This window comes from Acinonyx jubatus, chromosome D2 (assembly GCF_027475565.1).
Source record: "Acinonyx jubatus isolate Ajub_Pintada_27869175 chromosome D2, VMU_Ajub_asm_v1.0, whole genome shotgun sequence".
Classification (NCBI taxonomy): Eukaryota; Metazoa; Chordata; class Mammalia; order Carnivora; family Felidae; genus Acinonyx; species Acinonyx jubatus.
The window spans coordinates 16205621-16225503 of NC_069393.1; the positions used below are offsets into that span (position 1 = coordinate 16205621).

At 43.0% G+C, this 19883-nt stretch overlaps 1 protein-coding gene across 3 annotated transcripts in view; it reads right to left on the reverse strand.

Annotated features, from left to right (window-relative positions):
• PCDH15 (protocadherin related 15) overlaps nt 1–17763 on the reverse strand; it is a 926293-nt gene extending 908530 nt beyond the window's left edge. For all 3 annotated transcript variants that reach the window (XM_027049937.2, XM_053207159.1, XM_053207160.1), the window contains exon 1: nt 17066–17763. The gene's annotated coding sequence lies outside the window, so the exon portion shown is untranslated. The remainder of the gene's footprint in view (nt 1–17065) is intronic.
• Between the last annotated feature and the right edge of the window lie 2120 nt (nt 17764–19883).

The following is a 19883-nucleotide window of genomic DNA, read 5'->3' on the forward strand; positions in this document are numbered from 1 at the left end:
CCAAATCTATGAACTCAGATCCATGCTGTCCCTGGGATTACGCAGAGAAGACAGTAAAATGAATGTGCAAATGCAGGGGAACATACGGAATTTACAACACTGGCCTCGGTTGCACTGTACCTACCCCAAAATGTAACCCTTCCCTGGCACATTTCTAAATATACAGTCAATAACCTCATTGTTTGCTTTTTAATATGATATGGGGTGCTTGGGTGGCTCAGCCCATTAAGCTCTGACTCTTGATTTTGACTCAGGTTGTGATCTCACAGTTCACTGGATTGGCCCCTGCATGGGGCTCTGTGCTGAGCGTGGAGCCTGCCTGGGATTTTCTCTCTCCCTCTGTCTGTTTCTCCCCCACTTGTGCACTCGTGTTCTCTCTCTCTCTCTCTCTCTCTCTCTCTCTCTCTCTCTCTCTCTCTCAAATAAATAAACTTTAAAAACACATGATATACACAGGTACATGTGTGCATATGTTCCAGGAGAAACAGAGTGGCATTCTCCTGGGAGTTACAGCAAAATGCCCAGGTGTGATACACAGATGCTCTATTTGGCTGGGAGTAGGACACATTTCCTGTGTTGGGCAATCACTGAGCTTCAGATTCACCATGCTTGCTCTGGTGTCCACACATAGAACAGTTGGATGGGATAGCACCAATCAACTATATGAATTAGAAAGGAGGCAGGAGACTTCTGTCTGCCAGGAAGGAGGGGGGAGTTATTACCAGAAGGAGAAAATGGATAGGAGGCCAAAAGCAGTAGATATTTACATGTAAACCTGTATAATCATATACCAGAGTATGTTACTGACTTTTACTTCCTTTATACCCATACATGATGCTGGTTTGGGCCACGAACAATTAGAAGCTGATAACAGGTGAAAGGATTAAGTTTTTACATGAAATATTATGTTATTTTTTTCCCTCTGACCCCCCATCTCCCTTGAGCTCATGCTAAACTCACCTGTGGTTTCCACCTGTTGCATGAGCCAGTCAACCTTCCCTAAGCCTTGAGATAACACTAAGAAAAGAAGTGTGTCTGCATTTTAGAACAGAGGAAGCCTTCAGCTACACAGATGTGACCAAACATCAGGTCAGAGGAAGGCACAGACAAGGAAAAAAAAAAGTAGGAAAGACAATATAAACCTAGATCCACTCTATAAAAATGTCTTTCCTACTTATTCCCCTTGAAAAATAATTGGCTATTCTACAATGTTCACTGCTCGGGAAAGTAACTGTTCGATCTTCCCTAATCATAGGAACCCCTGCAATGCCTCCCTCCTTTTCACTCTGCCTGTGCCCCTCGCTCAGAATTAATTCCTGAATAAAAGTGTGTTTCTCTCCTTCAAGCCCCTTCCCCTTCCCTACCTTCATTTTCTATCCCCTTAATAATCTCCCAGATGGGGGATGCCTCATAAGCCTTCCTGAGAGCCTACGTGAGGGAAGCCCTGCAGGATTACTACCTGGATGCCCATGACAGGCATAAATGGGCCCCTGTTGGTCTGAAGGAACATTCCTGATGTGCTGGTCCCCCAACATCCTTTACCAGTCAAGGCAGAAACTCACAATTCCTCCGTGTGGTCAGCTTAAATCAATATAAAGGCACACAGTTGCTCATCTTTAAGCCCCTCCAATCCAGCCCTTGTAACCTCAGGCTGAGGCAAGAAAAAGGGGAAAAAAAAGTGCATTGTTCTCTGGAGGAAAATGCAGGCATCAGGGATGACAGCTACCTGCATCTATCTCTTCAGAGACAGAAATTAGAAAATACATCCTACCCTTAACTCTCCACCCCCCATTTCTATTTCTCCTTTTTCCCCTAAGTGGAAACAGTAGATGTTCCCTTCCTGTGGTTGGGGCCCTAGGAACAGCTGAGCTGGAAACAGGATGAGGACAGAAGGACTCCTGAAGGAGTCCCCCATGTGAACTTAAACACCTGGAAACTTAACACCTACCATACCCTCCTTCAAATTCCTCTCCTGAGGAGAAGAAAGAGTCCTGTGTGGTCTGCCAATATTCTAGACTTAAATCACCACCACCAACAGGCAATAGCCTTAGTTTCCTTACCACTTATCTCCTAGGACCTAGAAATCAACTTCCCACTCTGTTCCAGAATCTACAGGCAGAGTCATGAGTGATGAGTCATGAATGATTTCCCTAATTTTCCTTGCTGGAATTGGATCTCATGCCATCACCCTCCCCATGGCGTCCAGCTCCTGATGCCTGCTCTAGAGTACCACAGGGCCACCTCACCCCCAATTCCTAATCTACTACTTGTGGCCATTCAGGCCATGATGCTTCTCCTTGAGCCAAGACCCTGAATGCTACTCCTTGGCAGTCACTGGGGTCCTTCCATTCACAGAGAGATTTCGCAGACCATCCACATGACTCCCAAGTATGAACCACCTTTCAATTACCTGCTTCCTCGCTCAACTATTGGAAGTGCTATATAAGTCCCCGAAACGATTTTCTAATAATCTTTTAACAGGAATATTTGGAGATAATTAGCAGATGTATGTAGGTATGTATGTGTATACATATGTATACATACATCTACATTACATATATATGTGTGTGTGTGTGTGTGTGTGTATGTATATGTATATGTATATGTGTATATGTATGTATGTGTATGTATATGTATATGTATATGTGTATATATATATATATATATTATGCTGCCCAAATGGATCCTATTGTTTACCTTTCCCTGGATCCTCTCACTTTGTCAGGGAACTCAGCAGGTAACTTTGCCAACATTGACTCTGAGTTCAGCCTGTGACTTGTTTTAATAGATGGAAAGCCTATAAAGCACTTGGGCATTTGAGCCTGCCCTATCTTTTGTGCCTTTTTCATGGGCATGCTACCACGCCATGATAGACTAGAGTATTAGAGACTTGGGAAGCACAGCCAAGTGGCCCCAGTGTTCTCGACCAAGGTCAGTCGAGATCAGCCGACAAGCAGCCAGCACTTAGCTGAGACTGAGCCCAGGTGACAAGGCAGAGCTGTCGTTTTCAGTTTTCTGGGTACATGAGCAATGACTGCCAGTGTTGAGGTCATTTGTTACACAGCATTAATTTAGCAATAGGTGATTGATACATGAGTTCTATGCAGATTTTTAATATGTGATCACTCGTCCCATCTCAGTGTCCACGTCCCTTAAAATGGCAACTTATTATCATGCCAGAATCTCCAAACATTTGTTGAAAACAGAAAGAACCAACTATTGAGTGCAATTATCTATCCAATCACATTAATACACATAAACAGGAAAATGATAGTATAATGATTAAATACATAAAGACAAAGTAATTGTAACTGAAACCAGGACCTACAAGTTTGTATGTATTACACTAAATATTATTGAGGGTAAACAAATCAAATGAGAAGCCTATTTTCTCTTCAATATATTCATATGATGATGCTAATAATCAAAATGCCAACAGATACTATAAAATAATAATTGACTAAAATGAATACAGATATTTCCATTTGCATAAAGGTATATGTTATTCATACTTTGTTTTTTCATGTCCACAGAAAAAATTCTTAGTAGGATGTACTGAAAACTAGTTTTCCCTCTGAGAATTTTCACCAGCCAAGAGTGATCTGGGCTTGGTGAATTTCGTATAGGTAAAGGAATAAAACAGTAAGAAATTTAGATAATATTCTTCTCATTCAAATGGACTGTCCATGTTTTTGTGGGTCAAAGAAGATTAAACTATTCAGCTAGAATCCTCTGGAGATTTGAAAAAAAGTATATGCATTTGTAAATATCACTATAATTCTTTTCAACGAGGATCCTTTTGTAAGTTATCACTGCACAACAAGAACACATTGCCTTGGAATTCACATCTGTTCAATATCTATAAGCTATGAAAACAATAAATACCCCCAACTTTTCCAATGATTTATACTGAACTTCTTTTCTTTAAATTTTTTTTAATGTTTATTTATTTTTGAGAGAGAGAGAGAGAGAATGAGCGCACAAGTAGGGGAAGGGTAGAGAGAGATACAGACACAGAATCTGAAGCAGGCTCCAGGCTCCAAGCGGTCAGCCCAGAGCCTGATGCAGGGTATGGACCCATGAACCGTAAGATCATGAGCTGAGCTGAAGTTGGACGTTTAACTAACTGAGCCACCCAAGCACCCCACTGAACTTCTTAAACATCCGTTTATGTGTCTTTTTAATTCAGTAAGACCCAAACAAATGTACTCTTAATATTGATTTGTATTAGCCCCAAATACTAACGTGGTATTACATCCAACTTTAATTGAATATAAAACATAATTTGTCCATACATTCATTCAACGAACACACTGCATGCCACACATAGGACGTAATCTGCTCTTCTCCTTCTCCAAGTGCATGGGCACTTGGAGACAATGACTGCCTTCTGGGGTCAGAGACAGGACTGTGTCACCATCTCTGCCACTCACTGTTTGCAGATTATAAAACATATGAAGCAAACTGGCAACTTGGTGAGAACATGACCTCCACCTCTCATGAGTGTATCGGTGTTGGTGGGTATTTTAAGGAGATCACATCATTTGGGAAGTCCACCGCTAAATCCCCAAATGTAGCTTGTGAACGAATCGCACAGGACATGTATCATCACCAAGAACAGGCACTTGATTGTGACACTGATTCACTATCTGCCACTAGTTCAAGTAAGAGCTTCTGTAAAAATATCTTCCATAATAGAACTCAAAAGCCAAAATTAAAAAAAAATAGTCTCAACAATATTTTCCAGGACTTCAGACAATTCAAATTGCAAATGTCTTTAATAATGCTGTTTATAGAAATCAAAGATACAAGGTATAGATTAGTCATAAGGAAGAGCTGTCTTGAAAATCTGATGTATTCATTTAATAAACCTTTGTTGGCACCATATAGGTCACTGCTGTTGGGAATATAAATATGAGAAATATAAATATAGTAGCAGAATTTCTAATGAGGAGGATGTTTTCTAGAATATGATGAGTTATAACTTCCTGAATGTATGTCGATACAAAGAAATGGGAAACCAGACTTGGCTAGCATTTATTCTGTACTGTGTGCCTTTGGCATTTTCTTCCCCTCAGTAAGTTTCTCTTACTAAGGAAACAATTACTGTTTTAACACAATGAGGATAAAACCAAACACGGAATAGCAGGACCTGATATCATCCTATCACTACACTTGTTCTGCTACAGCTTGTACCCATAAAAGTACCTTTCCTACCTCCTTCCAAGGTTAACTACATAAAGATATTTATATGACCTTGTAGTATCACCCAAGTTGTGTTTTCTAGATTTTGCTAGTCTAGCCTAGAAGAATAACATCCAAAACTTGTCCCTTAAAGTCTCTGATTTTGAATATCTTACTTTCAATATTTTTTAAAAGCTTATTTATTTTGAGAGAGAAAGCATGAGCAAGGGAGGAGCAGAAAGAGAGAAGGAAAGAGAGAATCCCAAGCAGGCTCTGTGCTGTCATCACAGATCCTGATGCAGGGCTCGAACTCATGAACCATGAGGTCATGACCTGAGCAGAAACCAAGAGTCATAAGCTTAACTGACTGAGCCACCCAGGGGCCCCAAATATCTTACCTTCAGACAGAACGCCAATTTGACATAAAAAGTAATACATGATCTCCCTTTTAAAGTGAACCACATCATATTGTTTAATTGAATCGCTTATTTAAAAAAACTAAAAATCTAAAAATTTGCAGACAAAACATGCTAAAAGCAGTTTAAGAATTATACTCCACAGTTTAGAAGTTTTCAGAAAGTATTCTAAATCAAGATGGAAAGAAAAAGAAAAAAAAAACCTTGTCACATGAATCCAAGTGATGAAGCATCACAACCTATAACATACTTCTGAACATGTGCTATCTGTGGCTGCCATACAGATACATACATATGAAATAGGGCACAGTCCTTCCCTTAAAAAGTATATATATTTGAATTTTTGCATTAGACTTTTTAAAGAACATGTCTAAGGATTCACATATCATTATGTGATAGTTGATGTGAGTGATAAAAGACTAAATTTGGTTCAGTGTAAGAAGCTATTAAAATGTTTACCACTTCAGTTACTTTCAAGTGCTCTCTTTTGCAAACCCAGGCACACTCCAGCTCTATTATCTAGGAGTGATACTGCTCCGGGAACCCGGGAGGAGATCCTTGGACATAGAAGGAGCCAGTCTATGTTTTTTTTTTGTCTTCCCTGCACAGGGCTGATGAACCAATTCATATAAATCAGAGCCAAACGGACCCGAAACTGATCCCAAATCACCATAAAAAATATAATAATAAAAAGCCAGAAATATTGCGAGAATTACCAAAATGTGACACACGAAGTGGGCCAGTGCTGCTGGGAAAAAAAATGGTACAGATAGACTCGCTCGATGCACGGCCATCATAAACCTTCAATCTGTGAAAAACACAGTATCTACAAAGCGCAGTGAAGTGAAGCACAATGAATTAAGGTGCACACAATGTAGAGGAAATAAAGGCAGGGAGAGGGCAAGGAGCAGCGTGGGAGGGGGAAGGGAGAAAAGCTGGGAAGTTGGGTATCTCATGGGGACCTTGAGGGGAGGAGGGAGGAGGGCTTGGTTCTCACTGAACTGACAGGAAACCTGTGACATTGGATGAAAAAAGAGCAGAAGGGCGAGGGAGCATCTCAAGGCTGGCACACAGGTTTGGAGCCGGCTGATGCGATGCTGGGTGTTGTCAGTCCCCGAAATAAGAATACAGTGAAGGGGAGCGGTGGGCGAGCTGGGGAGAGCTCACAAACCTGGCTCACTCTCAGTGAGCCCGAGATACCCATGCCGTATCCAAGACGCGGTGGGTTTCGCAGTCCCGAGCCTTGGAATGAAGCTGGGAGATGCAGGAGGTGTGACCTTAGCAACCACCTGAAGCTGTGGACCACTGAGGACGTTAAGGGTGGATGGGGTAGATGGGAACCAATGGGAACGAAGGGAGAGGATGAAAGTAGGGAAGCAGAGATGAGCACATGAACATTGAGACACACACAGTGGAAAAGCTGCCTGAAAACTGACCCGAAGAATACAATTAAGAAAACAAACTACAGGAACAATAAATCAAAAGAAAAATGTGTACCATAAACAGTAAGAGACGAGAGAGGTTCAGAGATCAAGGAGCAGCTAGGATACTGAATTGTGCAGTCCCCTGAATGCAGCAGGTGGTACAGGGAGGGGGAGACATGCTGGTATTGGGCATTCCAGTCAAGCAGTGGGGCTGGAGTCCACCTGCCTTTGAAACAGAGGAACGGGGGGCCTGGGTGGCTCAGCTGGGTCAGCTACCAACTTCAGCTCAGGTCATGATCTCAAGAGTTTGTGAGTTCAAGCCCCATGTCAGGCTCTGTGCTGACAGCTGGGAGTCTGGAGCCTGCTTCAGATTCTGTGTCTCCCTCTCTCTGCCATCCCCCTACTGGAGCTCGCTCTCTCTCTCTCTCTCTCGCTCTCTCTCTCTCTCTCTCTCAACAACAACAACAACAACAACAACAACAACAACAACAACACAGAGGAATGGCTTCAATAATTCACTTAATGGGTCACTGGATTTGAGGTGGAATTCAAACTCATAAATCTAATTCTCTGTAGAATCAAGGACCTCTGGAAACCAGGTCATTTCTTAGGCGAGGCTGTCAAGAAAGAATATCACTACCCACAAGAAGAATTCTAGCTACATGGAACAGGAGGAAATGACAGTGAGTGTCTCAGAAACTGTGGCTGATTTTTACTCCATGACAAAAATAAGCACCTCTACCATGGTGGGTGGCTTCAAAAACATTTATAACTTAAAATTGATTTGACAACCAAGATATTTTATAACATTTACAAGAATCACTTTGTTATAGCCAAAAAAAACACACCCTAAGGCATACTCTTTGTGTGAATGCTGTACTTTATCTAAAAACCTTGTTTCTGTTTTGTTCCTTGTTAAATTCCTATGCTGTGACTCGCTGAAAAGCTGCAGGAGACAGAATTTCCTGATGAGCTGTGTAACAGCTATTTCTTCCTCCCAATGTGCCTTCAACAACTGTGTTCAACAATAAATAGCAATGCAGTAGAAATAAGTGTGATATGAAGCCTGGTGTTTGTGTGTGTGTGTGTGTGTGTGTGTGTGTGTGTGTGTGTTAAGCAAAACGTAGAGGCTTGAGGTGACTTAATACATGCAAATATAATTCACTGACAAGGAACTGACATACACTTAATGGGTTCAAAACCAAGCATTTCCAAAGGAACAATGATTATAATCACCGTTTTACAGACAGCAATTGAAGTATTTCTGATATCTTGTCATCAATAAAAGATATTCAACGAACATTTTAATTTTTAGAGTCCATGTTTAAGTGCAATCCCGTATAACCCAATCGTTCCACAAAACCCCTTTTTCTGAAGGGGGTTTGAAGTGTAAGTTTGCGATATTAAGGGACAGATTGATCAAAAGTACTTATCTGTTATGCTCCACATGCTCAGTACAGAAACTGAAAGAAATGTGAAACCACAGTGACAAAGAAGTGGCGAAAGAAAATGGGCGATTTCAACAAATTTGAAAGCAGAAGACCAGAAACTTATTTAGCAGAGTAGAAAGAAGTAGTTAGCACATGGTGATGGTGAGGAGACAGTTGTTATGACAAAGCTGGTCAGGTCTGCAGGACATAGGATACGGGGGCACTTAGCAAAGGAAATGGCAGGACAGACAGAGGAGGGTGGTGCTATCAGCTGGACATCATAAAGGAGGGCCTTGGTTCAGTTAGCAGGATTGCCCCCCAAGGCTGAGCAATGCTCCCCTAACCTTCCCTGCCACACAGCTTAGACATTAATTTTCTGAAGATGCTGTCACAGAGCCCCTAGACTCTGGGTCACGAAACACAAGGCCTTCTCTCCACGTGGAGACATCCCAGTGAAGCTCAGCTGTCCACAAGCTCTGAGCAAACAGAGGACCCCCAAAGAGCATTCCAATGACTTGCCTTCCGTGACACACACACCTAACTACTCATACAAGTTCATTTCCTTCTTCTGTCTGGACACACTTCAAAAGTACAGAAGCACTTGTCTTAACCTGCCTGGTACTTACAAGTGCTTGTGTGACTGAGGTCTAGGCACAGGGATATCAGAAGAAGTCACGTGTGCCCCATCCCATCCAGTCTTGACCCATAAAACCCTCCCTTGAATATTTTTCTTGTTTTCCATGGAAGGCTGTCCGGATGACAAACTGACAACATTTGGAGGCCACATGTTGAAGACCACTCCCCAGACTCCCAACGTCCTATTGACATAAAAAACACCTGCAGATACTCACATAGGAAAAACATAAATGTTGCCCAAGGACACGTGAGGGCGTATTTGTTTCCAGGGCCTGCACATCCCAACTAATACATTCTTAAACACAAGTGAAGAGGCAGGAATAAAAGGTGGGGCTGGAAGGGAAAATATTACAGAGGGGATCAAGTGAAACCCCATTAAATAAATAAACAGCTGGGGCACCTGGGTGGCTCATCTGGTTGAGTGTCCAAACCTTGATTTTGGCTCAGGTCATGATCTCACAGTTCACGGGATCGAGCCCTATGTCTGGTTCTGCACTGACAGAGTCTGCTTGGGATTCTCTCTCCCTCTCTCTCTCTCTCTCTCTCTCCCCCTCTCTCTCATTTGTGCTCTCTCTCTCTCAAAAATTAAATTAAAATAAAATATAATAAAATATAAAGCTATAACCAATACTTTTAAAAAGATAAGAGAATAAGCTAATAAAAAAAAAGCAAAGAAAGTAACAGAGAACAAGAAAGGAGCTCTTGAAAGTGTAAACTATCACAGTAAAAATGCAAAAGTGATAACAACAACAGTTACCAAAATACTCCCAGGCCAACTGCCCATCAATCCCCAACAGCCCTTGAACTGCTTGCTGTGGTCAGTAACGAGCTTTAGTTGTTGAAACCAGTGTTTATTCTCTAGTGTCTGTCGTCCTGGAACCATCAACGGCCTTTGACACATGGGCCCTTCTTCTAAGATTCCGAGAGTCTGACGCTCAGACCTCAGACCCCTTTCCAAGCACCCAGCCAGCACCAGCTTCCTCTCTGAGCCCCACACTCGCAGGGTCGTCTGATTTGTGTGTCCTGTGCTCTCACACGCACAGCAGAACACAAAAGGATGGAACACTGGTCTTCCCCTACCTTCTGGCTCACACTGGACTGGAAGGCACACCATGGGCTCACCTGTGGGTCTTGGGACCTCAGCCTCCATGAGTGCATGAGCTGACATCTTATAATCCTCAACCAACCAACCAACCAACCAACTGCTCACTCTCCTGGGAGTCACAAATACCTGTCAGAGAGGTCGTCCATGAGGTGCACCCAATGAGCCTCCACCCCGGTCCAGAGGCCAGCAGACTTAACTAGGGAAGCAGAGCAAGGCTGAGCATGTTACCTGCAGACACTGCTCCCCCCATCCCTGCAGCCACCAAGCACTGTGGAGTGGCCCTCTCTACCCCCTCCCCATTCCCGATGGCTGTGGGGTCCCCGTGGGAGGCTAACCTCACACCCCACTCAGAGGCTGTGTAAGTCTGTGTCCCAGTATGACCAGAAAGAGGGTGCCGTGTTGGGAGAACAATGGTCCTGAGAGGCCCGTGTTTCAGAGAACTTGGGAGAAGTTATTGAGCTGCATGATTTGTGGAATGTCTTGCAAAACAAAACAAAAAGATAACTAAAGAGACATATTCAGAATAATAAACACAAAAATAGCCATGTATTAAAGATGTAAGAACAAAAATCAGAAAATAAAATCACAGCCCATTGTTGGTAGAGCATTAGCATATTAGAGTAACTAGAATTTATGTTCCCTTATTGTCTTTCAAACGCGGGATGGAATAAAAAAGGTGGTGGTGACATAAAGCAGCCAAATGTTTTGTAGTGTAATAGGAAATAATACTTTGAATAAATAAACCAAGAGATAGCATCCTAAACCTATTATCTAGAAATATAGATAGAAATAAAGAAGAAACACCCAAAAAAGAGTTGAACAAAGTTGTGTATGGGGACTCAGAGAAGCAGGAGCTAGTATATGTTTAATTATATGCACAATCTGATTTTTTTTAACCATGAACACCTGCTTTGATTAAAACAAACATGAGCTCTAAGGAATTGCTTTGATGTATGTATATGTATATAAATATATATATGCCTATATATATGTGTGTGTGAGAGTGTGTGTGTGTGCGCTTAAAAATGAGAGGGAAAGTAATCTATACCCAAATGGCAACTGTTTCCTAAATACATATTATCCCCCCAAAATACTTGAGATGCTCTTTGCTTTAGTATTATCTCATTCACACAACATCTTCCACTGAAGTTACCATTATTTGGAAAAATTATTTGTGACTATAATAAAGTGAAGCCTTATTATCTGATGCTCTGCTGAATTCTATTCTATTCTTTATCCTGGTTTATGAATACAAAATAAGAATTCATATAATGTATGCTATCCAGGAACTCAGTCTATCCTGAGTGGAGATTTCTCCATAAACCTTGTAAAAATGCCTAAAAGTTTTGCTAATATTTTCTGTAAAATATTATTAGCACACCAATGTAACGATCACTAATGGTCCAAAACAGAACATTCTATTTCCCGTGCACGGCCTCAGACAGAACGTAAGGTTGTTGAACAGACTGTCAGCACCTCTCGGATGCAGAAACTCACGCAGAGATATTCAGAAGTCAAGTTAACCGGGGAGGGGAAATCTGCTCTACACTCTACACTGTTGACCTCACAGAGGTGACGACCTATTTAAAAGTTCAAGGGTTACTTCCTGGCACCCTGGCAGTGGACGCTCAACATTCATTCTTTTCGTCATTCAGTTATCAAACAAATTCAACAACACATCAAAGAAAACAGAAAAGGCATTCAAATCAAATTCTTGCATATATTCTTAGATTGCTTTCCTCCAAATATAGGCATGCATAAGGAATGTATCTAGCAAAGAGAGCTCAGTACTTAAAAATTCAAGAATTAAAGAAAAATTCAAGCAAAAGAAGACGACTGCAGTTGAAATTCTCAAAACTTCTATCATTTTCTGGGAAACTTTCATTTTCTCGTCACCTGCCTTATAGCTAGGAAGGACTTCAGAATTTTGTGGTGCGCCTTCTCATTTATAAGCCACACACATTCTTTTTCACGTGTCCTCCTCTCAGCTCTTCTTGGAGTTCAGAAAAGAAAGTGCACGTTTCTCTCACTTTTACAAAATCCTTCTCCCTTCTCCATCGTATGCCTTTTCCTGACTTCATTTTCCACTTCTGGTCCTCAGGCTAGCTCCACTTTTCTTACTATAGACATTCACTCATTCTTTCCAAGTTCCTGACACCTCTCTGTTCTACAAATTGTCCCTGTGTTAAGTAAGTCAATAAATAAAAAAAAGACCAGACTTGCCACCAGACCTGTTCTTAAGAAAGTAGGATGTGAGGGGCGCTTGGGTGGCTCAGTGGGTCAAGTGGTTAAGTGGCCGACTCTTGATTTCAACTCAGGTCATGATCACAAGGTCATGGAATTGAGCCTGCACTGGGCTTTGCTGACAGGATGGAGCCTGCTTGGGATTCTCTCCCTCCCTCCCTCCCTCCCTCTCCCCTCTTCTCCCTCTTTCTTCCTGCCCTACCCCCCCCCATCTCTGCCCTCCAGGCTCTCTCTCTCCTCCATCTTTCTCTCTCTCTCTCAATCTCCCTTTCTGTCTTAGGAATTTTGGTCTCTACTCCATTTAGCTTCTTGCCAGTCTGTCCATCCTCTTCTACTCCTCTCAGTGTGAGGCTGCCTTCTCCTTTTCTGTCCCTCTAGCCCCTCCCCCTTCCTCAAGTTGGATCTCAGTCTCTCTCTGCCCCTGTTCCCTGTCTGCCCACCTTTCACTCCTTGTCTCTAGCTTTCTTGGTCTCTCTTTTTGTAACTCTCCCTACTCCTCTCATTCTTCACTGGACAACCTCCAGGTCTCTCTTTGAGTGTGTACGTCTGTGAGTGTTTCACTGTGACGTCTCCGGGTCTGTGTCTGGCTCTCAGACAGGGACTGAAGGTTCTACAGAAAAAACAACCTCTGATCCAGTTTTAATGAAGCTTCTCTGGATTCCAGTGACGTGCTGCCAAGTTGAAGAACTCAGTCCCTTAAATGATGGAGCAAAAAGGAAAGTCACTGTCCTTGGATAAACAATTTGCATTTCCATAAGGATTCAGTGATGCAGAATGAGAAAAGGCTCATTCTGACACCTCGGTGAAGACAACAGGGGTGGCATTCATTAGCCGGCCCCCCTGTGAATGAAGCCCTTCATGGTGCACACAGCTACCCTCCCCGCTCAGGAAACAGTGCTGACTTCTGTCTGAAACCCACCCTTTCACTGGCCATGAGAATGAATGACTTTTCAAAGTAATAGGAACCACACATCTGCCAGGGCCTGAGAATGCTTACACTCTAAAAGCCCTAAAGAAGGTTACACCTCCTGTCAATTTTTTTTTTTATCCGTCAAGGAGCACAATAAGAAAGCTTTGAGTTTTTCCATTTACCAGTCCAAAGGAAAGAGATGCTTTATTTCCTTGAGTTTCTTGAAATAATGACTGCTTTTGCCTGTTACATTTATAGCTTCAATGGCCATGCTCTGATATTGAAGGTTGAGTGCAACCTTTAAACAACTTGCGAGATAAAAGGAAATTTATCCATTACGGCGCCCAGGTAGAAACTCCCACGCACTGAACTAGCGGGTCTGCTGCTGCTGTTACTGTTTGTTCACACACACGCGATTGTCTTGAGGGATAAATGCTAGAAGATTAGAACAATTAATTGCCCTTTACATTGTTAGCAATTTATGGGTTTCTTATTCATTATCTGAGCCGATCCTTACAAAAACTTTGAAGGGCTGACTTTATAGATGTGGTCACTGAGGCAAACATGTTTCGGGAACGTGTCAGGGCTTCCAAGGAAAAGAACTGTGTGACAGAAGCCGAGGATTCTATGCTCCTTCTATAATTAACAACGTGTGTGTGTGTGAGGGGGGGTGTCCATCTTGCTTCTTGGGGTGTCTCTGATTTGCAGGCTGAAACCCAGCCACATTTATCTCCCCAGTCCCGTACATCTCGGATGTCAGTCTGTACATCACAGGTGGGGATCCTACTGCAAGGCCATCCCATTCACCCCACACACAAGGCCCCCTCCTCTCCTCCTCCCATGTGGGCAAGGATGCAATGGTTGTGTGCGTGTATCTGTGTGTGTTCTCTGCTCCTGTCACACTGCGATCTAAGTGGCCCTTGTATTTGACTTAAATGGAAGACGTGAATTCTGTTTCTGAGGGGTTTGATCCTTTGGGTTTTCTACAGACTTTACCAACAGAACATGATCTTGACATAAATCACTCACAGCAGCTCTTTTCTCTGACTTCACATTGGCTGTGAGCACTAACGAGCCCCCACAGTTGCCCCAAATATATCCTCACACACACCCAGCATGGGACTAGAGCATGAAGCCCCACAAGCCGTCGAGAGTCTCGAATCCCCAAACTCTGTCATATGACAGAGTGATGGCAAATAAAAATATCTATTAAAAAAGCAAACTTATCAATACGCAAAGTTTTCACCGAGAGTAACAGAACCAGCTTGGCAAGTCACCCTATCAAGTAATACTGTTTTTCAACATTGTAATTATAGGGTCTTCCGCACGAATTCGTGCAGAAGTCACAGACACACGGAGGGACCCAATGATCCCACAGGGAAGGACGACCCTTTTCTAAAAAAGTAGGAAAACAAATCAAACAACAAAAGGAATATGAACAACACCCGCTCATAGCAAAGAGGCCCATGTAAGATTGAACTTTGAGATGATAACCAGACTCATTACTGTTTCTGCCAATATGAATATATTCCTAGACTTGGGTTCAGAGGAAAACTTAAAAGCATACATTTTTCTTCCATGTTAAGCCTGCAATAAAATGTAAAGGTACACAGGGGGTTTCTGCACCAGAGAAAAGTTGAGATAAAGGTGGTTTACGAGAGGAGTTGTGTATTATTTTACACCATGTGATTAGGAACAGAAGTACCTACTGCGGTCCCGACTGTGGTCACACCTGCACACACACAACAACGGGGGCGCAGTCATCTGCCCTTAAACAAAGACTCACGTGTCTACAGTTATTTTACTTTTCTCTTTTACTTCTTTACTCTTATTGTAAAGGTTCATTATTTATTCAGAAAGTAAAAGCCCACATGATCAAGTGATTACTGAAAGGCATCATTAATTACTCAACAGACTCTTACTTGACACACATTTTGTGATCAAAGAAAAGTAGTTATTTCCCTTGACAAGAAAAATGATAATTGCCTTGTGCATTTAAGTTCACACCGAGGCTGGGCACCAAAAGCTCCTGGCGAATTTTGCAAATGGCTTCAGTGTATGTCAGCCTGTCTCCCATAAAACTTGGATGACAAAAAAGCACCGTGCAGGCTTTGCAAAACGGAAACACGGAGAGGCCAAGGAAAATGTTGTAAAGAGCATTTAACTTGAACTGGAGTTCTTTTCCGCTTAGAATCGAAATGATCAGTGTTCCTTTTAAAAGTACCGTTACGGATCAGACGCCCACTAAGCACATCAAACAGTATCATTAGTGGATACAAGTTCTAAAGTCTCTTAGAAAGTGGAAGGCTTTATTTAAACCCCCTTATAAAAAGTGCTCAAAGTTTCACCCCATAATATTCCCAAATGCAGCCCCGGTCTGTTCAGACCCCTTAAGGGTTAACTCTCAGGGGTCGTGTTCATGACAAAGTCAGGAGGCTTCATCTTCCCCGCTCAGCTCAGCCCTTCGTTGCCGGAGTGGAGAGGGGAGGACGGCCCCACTCGGTGCAACCAGACACGGGGTGCCCTGTACCTTTATTTCAGAGGAGAAGCACACAGTCAGGGGATCAAGTTTCTGAAATCTGAAGACCCGCACGTAAAGGTAAGTGCACAGACTCACACACAACCAGAGCAAAACAAAACTGAAGCAACTCAACAGAAAAACCGCGGCGCAGTGAAAAATAACTTCACAGGAGCAGACGCAGAAAGCCTCAGAGCTGCTGTGAAAGGGACGGGAAGCATCCTGTGCTTAAACACGTATCTGTTCGAGGAGTATTTGCTTCTCTGATAGAACTGCCCCTTGAGTGTCTGGTTACGAGATGTGACAGTCGGCTCTGTCTGTGAAAGCAAGTGAGTTCTGACTTGGAGTGGGCCGTACATGAGGCCGTCGTGTTACCCCCCAGGGAACCATGGCCCCCTGCGTGCCGGCGCGCCTGGACTCCGTGAGGTCAGGCCGGTGACCACATGCACCGCAGAGACCCGCCCCAGTGCCGGCACACGGGCCTGGAACCTGCTACTTGGGCTCCGAACCCTGTGTGTAAAGTAAAGGCCAGGCCACAGGGCAGGAGAGCTATTGGCAACACCTCGTATGGATTTCACATTTGGGGGATAAAGTCCCCGTGGATTCAAACTCTAAACGGTTAATCCTCCTGGACACCTCCGTAAAGGAGCACATACACACTGGGACATCTGTCGTGCAGACCTCAGGACGCCCGGATTATAACAGATCACAGACCGTCACACTGCTCGTTGTGGGGCAGAGGTATCACTGACTGTAACCTCCGGCAACTGCCACGCACGAAGCGAAATGACACACGCGTTCACACACACAGACCCAGCACGGCGTGCCCACACCGTTGCCCTCTCTCCTACATTTTGTCAGGGAGAGAGAAGCAAAGAGCATGTCTGAGCATTAGCGTTCTTAAAACCCGTCAAACTGCACGGAGTCATAACTCAGAAACATGTGTCTTTCTAAATATTGCATTGACATCTCAGCAACAGTCTAAGGCCACTTGCCGTGACCAGGAAGAAGGAGCAGACGGATGGCTGTCTGTCCCTCCAGCAGATAATTACTTGTGCATCATCATACCCGTCTGTTCTTTGAACCAGCATGAAGGGAGACCCACTGCGCCTGAAGCGGAGTTGGAACTTTCTCTGCACTCTGCCGCTGCTGCCTTAAATGTGAAAGCTTAGGAAAAGGGAGGGGAAATAAAACTTACTTGCCGGTTGAAAGTTTCATCGGGAGCCCACGTAAGATTATGCAGCAAGTTTTCTCGCCAAGACTGCGTCCTGCACATCCCTTTCAAAACAGCCAGTGTTCATAATCTGAGTGCAAGAGGATCTGTTCCCACGTTACAAGCCTGGTTTCTGGAAAGCACTCATATCCAGTCTTGCAGCATCTACAAAACGTTGCTAGAGGTTCAAGGGGAAGAAAGCACCTGACGTGCTAGCCCAGGAGGATACTGTCCTTCTCCCCTTTCTGAGATGCACGTCGGCCGCCTTACTTGTCACAAGCAGCTAACTGGGAGCAGCGAGCGGGCTTCTGTCTGCCCTCTATCTGTCACGATTAGCTCAGCACGTGGGGGCACCCGCACGGGAGCAGCAGCAATCAGCCGGGAGCCTCTGTGCCAGCCCAGCCAGGAGGGCTGAGCGCTGACCCACGGCGATGGGGAGCGCCTAGCACCAATTAGGAGCAGGTGCTGCGGCCCCGAGACAAATCCATGTCCCGCTGATCCTCGCTGTTGGCGTCTTCATTGTGCCGTGTCCTCTCGGCCTGTGATTCCCTGCTCTCTTCTCTGAGGCTGGATTTTACTGTTTTGCCTCATCAGTACTAAGAAGTTCAGCAGCTTACCTTTCAGCGAAAATGCTGCTGACCAGTCAGAATAATCCCTTAACCACCTTCCGTCAGTCAGTCGTCCTCCACCCCCTCCCCACTTTCTGTTTAAACCCACCCTCTTCTATCAAGCTGTCCGCAGCCCCGCATATCCTGGGCGTGTAGAAACTTCACACATTCCATAGCAGCTAAAAAGACAGCCTTCAGGTTTTTAAAAGCACACATGAGACACAGAAGGGTATTACGGAGAAATGCACTATAAGAAACATCACAACATATTTCTTAAAGACATGATACAGGAGATACTCACAACAAAGTTTTAAAAACAGACATGTGAGCTGGTGGAAACACACACACACACACACACACAGAGTTATTCTGTTATCTAAATCAGGTACACAGTTCTTAAAGAATTCACCATGCCTAGAATTCATTCAAGTCCACATCAGAATTTCTTCACTTGCACATCCTAAACCCGTGGAAGAAAAATCTAAAAGTGAACACAACCCTGGAACTTATTATAGTAGTGGTTTTAACAGAGCAAATGTCCTGAGGTTGGTTAAAGATGACAAGGTGAAGTATATCAAGTGTTTTCCTTGTTGATAAGGGGACTATGTATCATTATGATTCATTCTATTAAAATATATACATATATATGTATATATATATATATATATATATATATATACACATCAGACAGGTTATATATATATACATATATATGTATACGTATATGTGTATATATGTGTATATATGTGTGTGTGTGTGTGTGTGTATCACACAGTGCCTCTAGAGTGCTGCTGTATTTATATGAGTATGTTTGCAGAGGGTAACATCTCATTTAATACAAAATTCACGTTATCTTTCAAGTTCAGTTTTCCAGAGGAGAGGAAAAAAAATCTTGAAGGATATGGAAATCACCTGAGGTCAGCCAAATGTGTCATGAACGCAAAGCAGAAAGATATGCATAAGTAAACCACAGATCAATGACTGATGACCCCCCAGAGCCCTTGGGCAGAGCCCAGGGGGCTCTTACTTTAGTTAGGACTCAAACTGAATCATCTGCTTCCTTGAAGACACAGGAGACTGGGGGCCAGGGGTGAGGAAGTGTTAGGGACAGACGCATTTCACAGCTGTTAAGATCTGATATTTTGAAAGTTTAAATATTGATGCTTTAATAAAGACGTCTTTGTCAATAATGTTTAAACAAATGCGTGTATATTTAGTTTGAGGTTTTTTTCATCATTTCACCAAAACATTACATAAGGGGAATAACCTATACATTGATATTGCTGGTTAAATAAAACAGCTGGTGTTATGCAGATTTTTTCAGGAACAGTATGAATTATTAAATATAGTTTTCATTAATGACGAAGTAAGCCTCATTCCTATTGATATTTAATTATAACTGAGATACATCAGAAGCATAACTGGAAAAGTTCACCTCTTCCTCACCTCCTGTGAGGAATTAGATGATTACGAACTGAACTCTTACAGGTGACAAGAGCTGATTGTCTTTTCTTTAAAAGGCCATATTTAGATTTTGGGAAGAATACATATGTAATAACATGTAACAAATGCAGTATACAGTGCAAGATGAGTTTAGATGAATTTTAGGGAACTGATTTAAAAATACAGTAACCAGGGGCACCTGGGTGGTTCAGTCGGTTAAGCATCTGAATCCTTGTTTTGGCTCAGGTCACGATCTCACAACTCGAGTCCAAGCCAGTATCAGGCTCGGCCAGCATGGAGTCCACGGGGGATTCTCTGTCTCCCTGTCTCTCTGCCCCTCTCCCTCTCACACTCTCTCTGTCTCACAAATAAATAAACATTTTAAAATAGTAATAATAATAATAATAATAATAATAATAATAATAATAAAGGGAGCACCTGGGTGGCCCAGTGGGTTAAGCATCCAACTCCAGCTCAGGTCATGATGTCACGGCTCATGAGTTTGAGCCCCGCGTCGGGCTCTGTGCTGACAGCTCAGAGCCTGGAGCCTGCCTTGGATTCTGTGTCTCCCCGTCTCCCTCTGCCCCTCCCCCACTCATGCTCTGTCTCTCTCTCTCTCTCTCTCAAAAATAAACATAAAAAATTAAAAACAAATAAAATTAAAAAAAATAAAACATGTAATAACCAAAAGGGAAAAAGTCACTGAAAAATCCACTATCCTGAGACAGTGGGAAAAAATATGGTGTTGACTT